Here is a 13,413-nt window from a genome sequence, read left to right on the forward strand (position 1 = left end):
TATATATATATACTTTAAATAAAGAAATTTTCCTTTTAAGAATAGCAAAAAATTGTGGGTACAGGAGAAAATCTAGCTTTTATGTTGGTAAGCACATGAAGACTATCCCATATTCAATGGCAATAATGTCATATGAGACTGTTTCTAATTTTGGACAGATAGAAATATTTGTAATTAAAATATATATTTTACTCAAAAAGTACTTATCGGAATATATATTTTAGCGTTCTAAAAATGTATATTGTACTCCATTTCTTTAACTTTATAATGCAGTCTGTTTAACTTATATTAGCCATCATCCATCAATCAATCACAGTGCTTGACTTTTAAAAGTGTTAAGTGTTCAAAATTAATTCATAAAAGTAGTATTTTAACAACAACCTCATCTAGGATTAGATACAAGCCGAACCAAGTAGAACCATACATAGCTCAATTTGATATAGTTCGATAAAAATTTGTCTAACTCGAAACTCGACTCAAGATCGTAACGATATAGTTTATAGCTTGAAACTCGACTCAAGATCGTGTTAGGTATCAGTGGACAAAACACACCTAGAAAGGGGGTTGAATAGGTGTCAGGGTTATCAATTACTGCTTTTTGCACCGAAGCCTGATTCTGGAAAAATCCCCAATTATTCGATTAACACTCTGCTTTAATCAATTAACTCACAGAAAAACAACAAGTTGCAGAATGGCTTATTGCACAGCCACTTACCAATATTCAAGAACATATAAAGCATATATTTTTGTACATGATTAAACTAGATACAGCAACCTAACAGTATAAAAAATATCAGCTAATATTATACAATTATAAGACTTGAAATGTAAAAAGATTAGGGATAGAAAAAGCATACAACAAGGAATTTTATCCTGGTTCGTTTGGGGGTCCACTTGCAAACTACATCCAGGCCTCCCCTTCTGATCTCTAGAGATTATCTTCACTAATATTGAATAGAATGTATAGTTACATGCAAACTTGCAATACAAACACTTAGACGCTCCCTTCTTGAAACCAAGAACTCACTTTCTTGGTTTGACTATCCTAATCGCCTAAGAAAACCTTTCTTACGATCTAGCCTCAGATAAGAACTTGTTCTAAACTCAAGACCTCTAAGTCTTGGTGAAGACTCACTGAATCTCTTAGGTGATAAGACACCAAGAGACAAATTCCCTTATTACAAAAACAGAGTATCATAAAGTACAATGTTGCTCAAAATATTACAATTAAAACTCAACTAAAAACCCTATACAAAACTCACAATTTAACATGAATATGTATGAGTTTATTAACATGAAAAAACACATAATTTCTACCCTAAAGTTCTCTTAAAGAAATGCAAGAAAAGATAGGAATGTTTAACATATTAAATCACATGCAATATGATAACAATTAAAGCCTAAGCATGGTACTATCTCTCACTATCTCACAATGCATTTCACTCTGCCTATATGACACAATTAAGCACGAAAAATATGCAACTAGCAATTCTAAAAATGAATGATATGATGTGTAGTACATGATCTAAAAACACAGTTTATATAGAAAACCTTTCTTAGACTAGTTAATCGATTAAGTGCCCTTTTAATCGATTAACGGGTTGTTGGGAATAACTGTTTTCAGGTTTTCAGTTATCTGTTAAAACTGTAATCACATTAATCGATTAACACCTCTCTTAAACTAAATCATTAAATAGTAAACAACCTATATGTTATGCTTATCAACTATACATGTTTTACCAATATATTATGCCTAAGATGCACAAGTAACATGTATGATTAATGCATGAACACCTAATAATCTAGATGACATATCTCATGTAAATGAAGTGATTATTTTTATGGCTTGTGAGAATTGCATCTAGGTTTACCTAACCTAGACTCAATATCTAAGGCACGCATCTAAGACTTCTAAAAATAACTCTATTAAGGAAACAAGACTCACTTTGAGTAATCGGTTACTCAAATTAAAAAATTTAAAATTTTCAAACAGCAACTCAGAGTAATCGATTACTCACTTTGGGTAATCGGTTACTAAAATACGTTGTTCAACCATGTAATCGGTTACTCTCCAGTGTAATCGATTACTGACCCCAGAAAAACTTATTTTTAGGCAAAATTAAGCTATCAAAATGATTTTTAACCCAAAAATTGAAATTTTTAAATATTAATAAACACATTTAAGTTCAAGTAGGCATAAAATAGATATAATGTAATGAAGCATATATGTAAACATATATAGGCATTTAAATTAAATATGCATCGTCAAGAATGCCTAATTCTCGTCTAATTTTATAGAAAGGTTCTTTTGCCAAAGGTTTAGTGAATATATCTTCTAGTTGGTTATGAGTATCAACAAATTCTACAGACACATCCTTCTTTTGGACATGGTCCCTAAGGAAGTGATGTGTTATATCAATGTGTTTGGTTCTTGAATGCATAACCGGATTCTTTGTGAGGTTTATTGCACTAGTACTGTCATATTTTAGAGGAGTTCAACCCAAGTCTAAACCATAATCTCGTAATTGTTGCTTAAGCCACAACACTTGGGCACAACAACTACCTGCTACAATATATTCAGCTTCAATAGTGCTTAGGACTACACATGCTTGTTTCTTACATGACCAAGAAACTAAAGCATTGCATTCCCTAAAATATGACACATACCACTTGTACTTTTCCTCTCAATTTTGCATCCTGCAAAATCTGAATTTGAATATCGAAACAAGTCACATACACTTTCTTTTGGATACCACAGTCCAATATTAGTTGTGCCTTTAAGATATTTCATGATTCTCTTAACAACAACTAAGTGTGACTCTTTTGGTTTGGATTGATAGCAAGCACACAGACATACACTAAACACGATATCAGGTCTACTGGTAGTTAAATATAAAAGAGATCCAATCATACCTCGATATTTTGATATCTCGATGGATTTTCCTGCTTCATCAGTATCGATGTAAGTTCCATATCCCATAGGAGTAGTTATTTGCTTGCATCCATCCATGTCAAATTTTTTTAGCAAATCTTTGCAGTATTTGGATTGACTTACAAAAATACCATTGTCCAGCTGTTTGATTTGTAATACAAGGAAGTAATTTAACTTCCCCATCATAGACATTTCAAACTCTCCATGCATCATATTGCCAAAATCACTACATAACAACTCATTAGTAGAACCGAAAATAATACCATCTACATAGATTTGAACAAGTAGAGTATGATGATTTATTTTCTTTATAAAGAGAGTAGTGTCGACCTTTCCTTTGTTCAAACCTTTTTCAAGCAGAAATTTAATTAGACGATCATACCATGCACTTATATAAATATAATAACAATGTTACCTATACCAAGGATTTTTATTTTGATGTTCTATGCATAGGTAACAAGGCCTTTATTGCTTGAATAAATGATAATTTTGAATCTCCTCGTGCTATGTGCTTTGAACAGTCGTTGTCATGATAATACATTTATGTTTATGGCATTCAAGCACTCCTACAAAATAAATTAAAAATATTTTCTAGGTACCCAATGTGATTTGGGTCCTGCGGGGTTAGCACCTTTCTAAACCCAAACATATTGGCTTGTTGGAATACCAACTTTTCTAATATGACATGAATTAGGAGTATGGCCAACATTTTTACAATAAAAGCATGTGGGTTGATGGTTATGTATCCTAGTTCTATCATTGTTATGTTTATGAGCAACGATACTTCCTTTGTGAAAGTTTATCTTAATTGGGACACTAGGTTTCTTAGAAACGTGGCCTTTTTAATTGGGACACTAAGTTTATCTTACTGCTCTTACTTATTTTATTAAGTTCAATATTTAATGTTGTAACTTTGTTTTCAAGAGCAATACAGTTTTGACATGAAGATGATGAAGGTTTGTTTCTAAATGAATCTAACTCAGTTTTCTATTTAAAAACCCATTTTTGTGAGTTTGATGTAATCATCATGCAGGTCATTGAATGCAGTTTGTAATTCAGAAGAATATAGTTTTGAGTCATTTACCTCTTCATCATCGGAATGATGAGATGCCATCAAGGAGAGATGTGCTTGTTCCTCATTTTCTAGTTTCAGAGATGGAACTGGATCATTATCTTCCCAAGCTATGTATGTTCTTCTTCTGGTCTTTATTTCATTCTTTCCCTTGAATGAATTCTTTTTCAAATTTGGACAATCCATCTTCATGTGACTAGCCTTACCATATTCGAAAGTCTGATTTGAAGTAGAGGCATCATTGTTCATGGTGAACTTTCTTATTTGTCCAGTTCTACCACCTTTATTCCTTTTGAGGAATTTGCTGAATTTCTTCACAAGAAGACTCATGTCTTCTATCTCTTCTTTATTGGGTTCATCCTCTAATGACTTATATTTGTCAACTTTTGCTTTTAGAGAAATATTCTTCTTTTTCTTCTCCTGTTCTTCATGTTGATCCAATTGGCTGAGTTCTAACTTGTGTTCCTGCAATTTTCCAAATAACGCAGCCAAAGACATTTTCGATAAACTTTTCTTTTCAGAAATGGCTGTTACCTTTGGTTGTCATGTATTGGTAAGTGATCTTAGAACTTTCAAGTTCAAGTCACTGTTAGATAATACCTTACCAAGAGCAAGAAGGTGATTTTTAATATGGGAGAATCTCTTTTGAAGATCCAGTATCTTATCTCCAGGTTTCATTCGAAACATTTCATATTCTTGAGAGAGAGTGTTTAGCCTTGACCTTTTTACTTCCTTTATTCCTTCATGTGTGGTCTCTAGAGTATCCCACATTTCCTTGGCGGATTTACAGTTAGATATTATAAAGAACTCATCAATTCCAAGAGCAGAAGTGAGGATGTTCTTTGCCTTTAGGTTATATTGCACCTTCTTCTTGTCTTCATCATTCCATGAAGATTTAGGCTTTATTTCCCTTATACTGTTTAAAATTGTGAAGGGTTCATAGGGTCCTTCTTCAATTGCGTTCCATATATCCAAGTCTTGGGATTCTATGAATATCCTCATTCTGATTTTCCAGGAGTCATAGCATTCTCCAACAAAACTTGGAGGGTGGTTTATGTTAGAACCTTCTCCTAGGAATGATCTTGCGGTCATCTTTGATGTAGGATCAATTTTGAGAATAACTTACTCAAAAAAAGCTCTAGTGCCAATTTTAAGACTGAGATTGCAACTAAAAGGGGAGTGAATTAGTTGACTAGAAATTATGACCACTTTTTCTGCAAAATGAAGAGTTAAAGTGCAACGGATAATATTGTAGAAAATAAACAAGAATAAATCAAAGAGGTAGGGGAGAAGAGAGTACACATGGATTTTATACTGGTTCACCTTCTTGTCCACCAAAGGCTACATCGAGTACTCTTGCAGCACAAGAGATTTTCCACTAAATATTATGAGTTGTAATTACAATATCTCACCCTGAGATCTCTATTGTACCTTATACACTCACTAATACTTATTACCTTGGAAAACACATTTCCAAGTAACTCTATCCCCTTTCTATTCACACCCCGTGAAAGAAAGTAATTACAATGAATGAAGAATTTGAATGATGGCTTGGATTGCCTTTACAAGTATGAAATATAATAACACTTGCAATCAAATTAACTCTTTTGTATACTTAGTAAGTAATTCTCTTTAAGCTTTACAAAACTTTAAAACACTATACTTCAAGCAACTAAAAAAAATAGCTTTGAAAGATTGAGTTCAAGTTGTTAGAAGTGCAGAAAACTATTTCAGAAAAGTGTAGGAAAGTTGTGAGAAAAGTATGAAAGAGTTATGAAAGAGTTATTCAAATAGTTCTTTTCATTGTGAGTTCTAAGGCCTTTAAATAGGCTTTCCAATCAGTCATTGTGCCTTTATGAAAGAGTATGAATTGTTTGGAATGAAGGCATTTCGTTTGGGATGAAAATCCTTGAGTTTCAAATCTAAAAAACTGATGTAACAGCTCTCAGTAACTGATTATAGCAAGTGGGTAATCGGTTACCCAAACGTGACATTTTGAAAAATTACATTGAGTAATCGGTTACTCACTTGAGTAATCGGTTACTCAAACTCTCTGTCCAATAGTGAATTTAAAATTCACTTAAAGTAATCGGTTACTCAAATTTGAGTAATCGGTTACTCCAATTTAAATATTGTTGGATAACTGATTCTCACTCATGTAATCTGTTACTCAGATTTCAGTAACTTGTTACACAGTATTTTGAAAAATGTTTTCATTTAAAACTTGAAGTGTTTCAGTTCCTTTTTAAAGATTTTGAGCATTACTACTTTAGTATATTAAAGAGTATAGGATAGAAGTACCTATTTAGACTTAGACTAATTGCCTTGAAGCTTTAATCTTCTTGGTCTTCATAAGTAATCTTCATTTTCTTCTTTTTGGTGATGTTGGTGTCTTCATCAAAACCTTGCAAAGGTCAGGAGCAAAGATCTTCTTCAAATGAAGTGATTATTTTTAAGGCTTGTGAGAATTGCATATAGGTTTACCTAACCTAGACTCAATATCTAAGGCACACATCTAAGACTTCTAAAAATAACTCTATTATGTAACCTAGGCTAGATATGAAACCCTTGAGTCCACGCATGTTGATTTGTTGAGTCATCTTCAAGCTTTCACTAAATCATTGTATTCATCAAAACATAGGTAATCCAATAGTGTTATACTTGACACTTTGCACTTTCAGATCGAAACGATCTAATTTATATTTGGTTTGATTGAAGTTTGTGAACTGTTCGATTCAGCTCGTCAAGTTAGATTCATTTGGTTCATCAAGAGTTCACGAACTCTTTAATTGAACTCATTAACTTGATTTATTTAGATCATTATCTCGAATGATAATTATTTATTTAATATAATATATGTAATTAAATATTTTCTATATATATATATATATTTAAGCTTTTGACAACTACTAAATATTGAATCAAAATTACAATAAATGATTTCTTTTGTGTGCAAGAGCAACTCAATTAATAGAATTGTGATATATAAAATATGAGCATATGAGTTACAACTCCGACAATTACAGTGTCTTATATCCTTTATTTCCTCCAAAACTTCACCTATAACAAATTTATGTTATTTATTATCATTATAAAGGTGGATTAGGAATCTTTGTTTTCCAACATTTCTAACTTCACATATATTAGTTTTAAAGTTAAGACTATTATTCAATTTTATAGAAATAAAAAAATAGTGTTAAGTTTTACTGATTAAATAAAAGATATTTAAAATGTAAAATTACGATATATATATATATATATATATATTTAAAGATTAAAACAAGGTGATTTAAGATTTTTTTTCTTCCCACATTTTTCATTGCTTTTAAGTGATCAAAGTTCACAAAAGTTGTCTATGCCATTTATATGGTTTCCTTTTGTGTAAGTAAATTTCTCTAACATTTTTATTTTTGTCAAAATCTTATATAACAAAACAGTTTGTTTTCCTTTTAACAAAAAATAAATAGTTTTCCTTTGTTATTGAAGGAGGCCTCACTTTTTGGGCCGAAAAATGAAATTGGTCAAATTTTCCCAATCTTTAAGGTTAACTATGGAAAGAATTAATGTGGGCCTGTTCCACGAGGTGTTGTTTAGAAACGAGAAAACAACTAGGCTTGAGCGCCAGTTATCAATTTTTTTATAATTATGGCCCAGAAATAAGCACCAACCTTTTTTTTCCTGTTGTTGTACAACCTAAATCATGAAAAATGTATGAATCTTATCAATATAGCATCTACTATTCATATTTTATCATCATTGACCTTTTAAAAAATTAATATAAATGAACGATAGATGATATACTAATTGTATACGAATTTCTATACTGACAATATATAGATATTATATTCATATCTTAAATACATTGTAAGTTATTCACTAAAAAAAGCATTACAAAAAAAATATAAGGTAACGTTCGTGTAAAGTGACTTATCTTTTTTTTCAATATTCCAAACTCTTAAATCATTTAGTGGATGAAATTCTGTAATCATTTTACTAAATTAGTTGGATAACAGAAAATTTAGTTGAAGGTTGAAAAATCACATGAATACTATGAAAAGTCAAGAAGTTAAAGCTAATAAATTCATATGTATGGCAAAAGTGACTGATGATATATGTGAAAATGATAACATAATATAAAAGAACCTATAAAAACGTAAACATGAATCAGGGTTTACTAAATCGGATCTTATAAACTTAATAACGTTTTTTTTCTTTCTGAAAATCTTCATTTACCAAAAAACACTACAAACTTGTTTTTTATGAAATAAACCTATTAAACTGCTTGAATAAAATGTTAATTGTTAAATTAAAATTGCTTAACTGATTTAATGCATACTTTATTTATCGCGGAAGAAGTCCTTAAATCAAAATAAATGAAAAAATCATATGTATCAAATTGAGAACTATATACTATGCAGAATTAAAATTAAAATATAGTCATAAGCATAGGTGACAAGTAAAGTGGTAAGGGATGATGTATAAATAAATCAGTTGACTGCTCCTAAACTTTATCCTAGTTAAGGCTGCATACATGAATTCGTTATCGTTAGCTTTTAAACATCTTATCTAAAGTTTCAACATAGGATTATATGAATCTAGACTAACTCATTTATATGTATTGAAGTTTCCTTGAACTTAGCTTCTATTTCCACAAACATTTAAAACTTTCCAATTTGCAAGTTGCAACGCCTCCACGCAACTGAAAATCTGACCCTGACTCTTTCTCTTTCCCAAAATTTCAACTTGTCCAATTGGCCTCATATTCAAAGGAAAATCAATTAGAATAAAATAAGAGTAATGGGAAATTAATTAGAATAAAATATTAGTAATGAATTAAGAAAAATATACTTATATGGAAATAATATTTTTGTGTGATGGGAAAATGATGTATGTAGTATATTAAGAAATAGTATATTTAAATTCTCAATAAAAATAAGCATTTTTATTCATTTGGTTGAAGACTGAGAATATGTTAGATGTTTTCAATATATTAATTATTTGAATTTTCAATAAATTTTAATATTTTATTTATTTTTGAACTATTTTCCTTAGACCTTAAATTTTATGTTAAAAAGGTCTTAATTCAAAAGGATTAAACTGAGATGTTTTCTACATGCGTGTGATGTTATCTTTAAAGTAAAAATATACATACGGACAACGGTTCATAAATAATTATATAACATATGTTACACTATTAAAAAACAATAAGATAAGCACATAAAACATTTGGTTGGAGAATCTGACATGCAAATTGCGAATGCAAGTTGCATTGTATTAAGGTTCATATGCTAAGCCCAATGAAGTAGGACCTGAATAAAAAATAACTCCCACCAACTTGTAACTTCTTTTTTTCCTAATAAATAAAAAAGATTCCACCATGAACCCATGATGACGCATTGCGACCGAAAGCAAACACGCTAGAAATTTTGCTATTGCAAGTGTTTTATGTATAGCATATGGATGGGATATTCTGGATAGGCGGAAGTAAGACACGTGTCAAAAAACTCTTAAATATGAATGATTTTGTATTATTTTTTAATAAAATAAATAAATAATTTCATCATTATATTGAAGTATTGATTTCTAAAGTATTGGAGAGGAGTTAAACTCATAGTATATGAGCCCCAATTAAAAAAGTAATCACGGTGCATAAGGCTCTCTCATTTAGTGAGTATGAGAATAATAGATATACACAACCTTAACTTACTCTACAAGTGGAGAAGTTGTTTCCAAGATTTGAATCAATAACCTAATAGTTACTAAACAACAATCGTGTTGTTGCGTCAAACTCACATTTTATCTAGCTCATGAACAAAGATCACATGTCCTGAAAAATTCTTATGCATATGTCTCAAGTCATTCACATTCCACTAAGTAATAAAAAACAAATTATTTTCTATTTTTATGATTTTTTTTCTTAATTAATTGACATTTTTTTATTAGATTGATACACAATGAGACACAAAAATGTTAAAATAAGTGATCGCCATTCCTAGCCTCATACTACTTCAACTTATTTTATTTTTATTAAATTTAACAATATCCCTATATCTATATGTCCCACTTAACAATACTAGTGGAACGAATAAATATGATGCAACAAAGGAGGCTAAAATTGTAGAAATTGACTAGTAACCCTTCCCTCATCGCGCTTGTTGCATTGCACTGCAAAAGTTAAAAAGTCTCATTCATCCATTTGCTCCTATGAAGTTTATAACTCTTAGCATCATTATTGGACCATCAAATAGACTATGATTGCGGGTCCAGGTTGCACTAGCACCGTTGCTACGATGGTGTCATAGGTTTATATGGTTCTTTGTATCATTGAATAGTGACTTTTTTAGACGCTAATCAAGATTTTTTCTCTCTCCTTCTTTTGTGGTGGCTTCAAAGACACCATGCATAATCATTTGATATATAATAATATATAGCCGCTCTTCAAGATTCCGTGACAAATCTTTCAACTTTAGTATTTTTTTTAGTGACAAAGAAGAGTCTTTTATTTTTTTGTCCTCTTTGAGAAGTGTGGAAGTTAAGTAGGATTGGCTCATCATAGGTTACTAAATGGGTTGGATTGAATTTGACTTACTTGAAGGTGGCCAGCCAAGACATGAGTGGAAAATGTACAATGTAAATCATCAATGTAAATCCATTGCATTAATATATATTTTTGAGATATATTTTTTGGTATTGTTGATTAATATTGTATTGGACTGTAATTAATTTAAGCACATTTGTCTTGTATAACAAACAATTATTGAAAATTCAGTTTTCATGATTAAAACGTGTGTAAAATAGATTAGTTAGAAGTTAGGTAGAGTTTAGTCGATTGTATTTTATATGACCGTAATTGGAATTTTGATGATAAACTATACTAATATTTGAGTTTCCATGATGTTTCATGACTGAAAAGGGATATATGAGCCAAAATGACACAAGCGTGTAAAAGACACAATTCAGTTGACCTACACTAAGCGCATCAGTTGAGTTCAACACAAGAGGCATTGAGCGTGAAAGTCGCATCAAGCATGGAAGAAGTCAAGCAAAGTGTCTGATGTGAAAAGAGGTGCATTGAGCACACTGCCACTGCGCTCAGGCAGGAGCCAAAAGTCAGAAATACACTGCCACGGAGTTTGATTTATTTCTTAGCTAGAATGATTTCTCTCCTTCTTAGTTGTTAGTTTATGAAGTTGGAATGATGTTGTAAAAGTTAGGAATATTGAAGTTATTGTATGTTCAAGGAGAAGCTGACACTTCTCTATGAACTACAAGTTCCAAATTTATCTTATATCAAGTTATGTATTAAAATACTTAATTAGATTGCTTTCCAGCTGGGATTGATTCTTTTATATTCATTGATGTATTTGGCTTGTGTATAAAATAACTTGATTTTTATGAATTATTCATTGTTGTGCATAATGCTTGCTTTGTGTTTGACGAAATGCATAGTTTGTCTTAGGAAAAGAAGTTTGAAAAGAAATTTTGATTCAATAGTCCAAAACATGTAATTCATCCAACTGTTTGCATAAAAGTAGTAGTTTATATGTTTAATTGTGACAATGTGTGCTTATGCTCATATGATTGCTAGACATAGATTCATGTTCACATTAAAAAACTCTCAAATTTCATGGTATATGTTACTAGACATAGCGACATACTTGATGGTTCATAATATGCAATTTTATTATTATAGTTGGTTGACATAGAGCTATTTCAGTGAAGTGTTAGCATAGACCAAGACATTGACGACTAACACTAGTGAGGTGTGCACTAAACTCAATTCGCATGCATAAATTGTTAGAAATAAATGTGTGGAATCATAATTTTTGATATCGTGTGTAAGGTTTTGGCTTTAATTCATGAGTTATTAGTTAGACTAAAGTATTAGTTATTGGCTTTAAAAAGTATTAGCATTTTTCTGTATATTTAATTACCTTAAACCATTTATCCTTCATAATATGTCTCATTAAATAATATTTACATTCTATTGAACCCGAATGGTTTGCATACAATGAATTATTATATTCAACAAAAAAGGATAAAAAGGAGTAATATATAATATTATTTTTGTAGTTTATGATAATTTAATTGAATCTTCAGTTTTGACTACTTACTTTATGCTTGATTCATTAAGTTTTCTTTATCCCGTGCGTGGAACTCCAACATGCACTTGATACGCCCTCACACCACAATGAAAAAAATAATATTATATATACATAGCATGCAACATATAATAAATTTGTACAGGTTCAAAACAAATTATAATTAAAAGCATAAAAATATCAAATTCCTCTAATTCTTCATTTCACAACGGACACTACCACCTCATTGAAGCACAAGAAGTCAATCGTAACTTTGACTTTTTTTTATATTATTAAGGTATTTTATCACCTTTATAGGTAAAAAATTAATCGTTTTATTGTTATGATTGCACCCTTAACAAATATCACTTAAAAAATAAAAATAGAAATCGAACCCTTGACGTGGGTATTGTTGTACTCACTTTTATATGTAGGTAAACTTGACGTTCATTATTACTTATCCTCTCTTGAATGTATGTAAAAATATCTTCCATAGGTTTGTTTGCAAGGATAAAGGGTCAGAGAATCCATGTACGCGATGTACCTCATATAATGAAAAATCATTAATTTGAAGAGTTTAATGATTACTTCAACTAAAATAGTTGGCTAATAACTAAAATGCACGGGCAAGTTTCATGATTAGTATTATTGTAACATCCCAATTCTGACATGTACTCTTTCAGCTCATGAATATATTGGACATGCCACTCATAAGCTTAAATATTCCGGTCACGAGTTTGAGTCGTGTAAGACTCCCATTGGTGGGGAATAAAATACTGTTTTTTTATTGTAACACTTCAGTTCTGACATGCGAACTCTCAGACCTATGAATATATCGAGTGTATCACCCACCAGTTTAAATATCCCTTGCAGTATTTTATTTCTCTCCAATAAGAGCTTTCCGCGACTCGAACCCGTGACATCAGGAATAAATTGTTACTGTATCATTGAGTCGCTACAATTAAACTAATGTAGAATATAAAAGAGTGTACGGGATTAATCAATTAGAAATCCAACTGATACTTCTTGCCATTTAGTAACACCAAAATGATTATCATTAAGGGTTTGTTGGCCAAGTTGATTGCAGGAGATTGAAATAAGTAAAATGAAATCTTGAAAGTTATTTTGTAGAAGTATTTTATATCTATAAAACCTTTCATTTTCTTCCTATTTATTAAAATCAATAAATGTAATTATAAATATTTATACATAGTCAATATATTATCCACAATTCATTTATTTTACTTTTTTTAAAAGTACAGTTACAATTAAAAATAAATAACAAATAATAAAGTGACAGTATATAAAATTCCTACACCAACAATATA

The sequence above is a fragment of the Lupinus angustifolius genome, chromosome LG06 (assembly GCF_001865875.1).
Source record: "Lupinus angustifolius cultivar Tanjil chromosome LG06, LupAngTanjil_v1.0, whole genome shotgun sequence".
Lineage (NCBI taxonomy): Eukaryota > Viridiplantae > Streptophyta > Magnoliopsida > Fabales > Fabaceae > Lupinus > Lupinus angustifolius.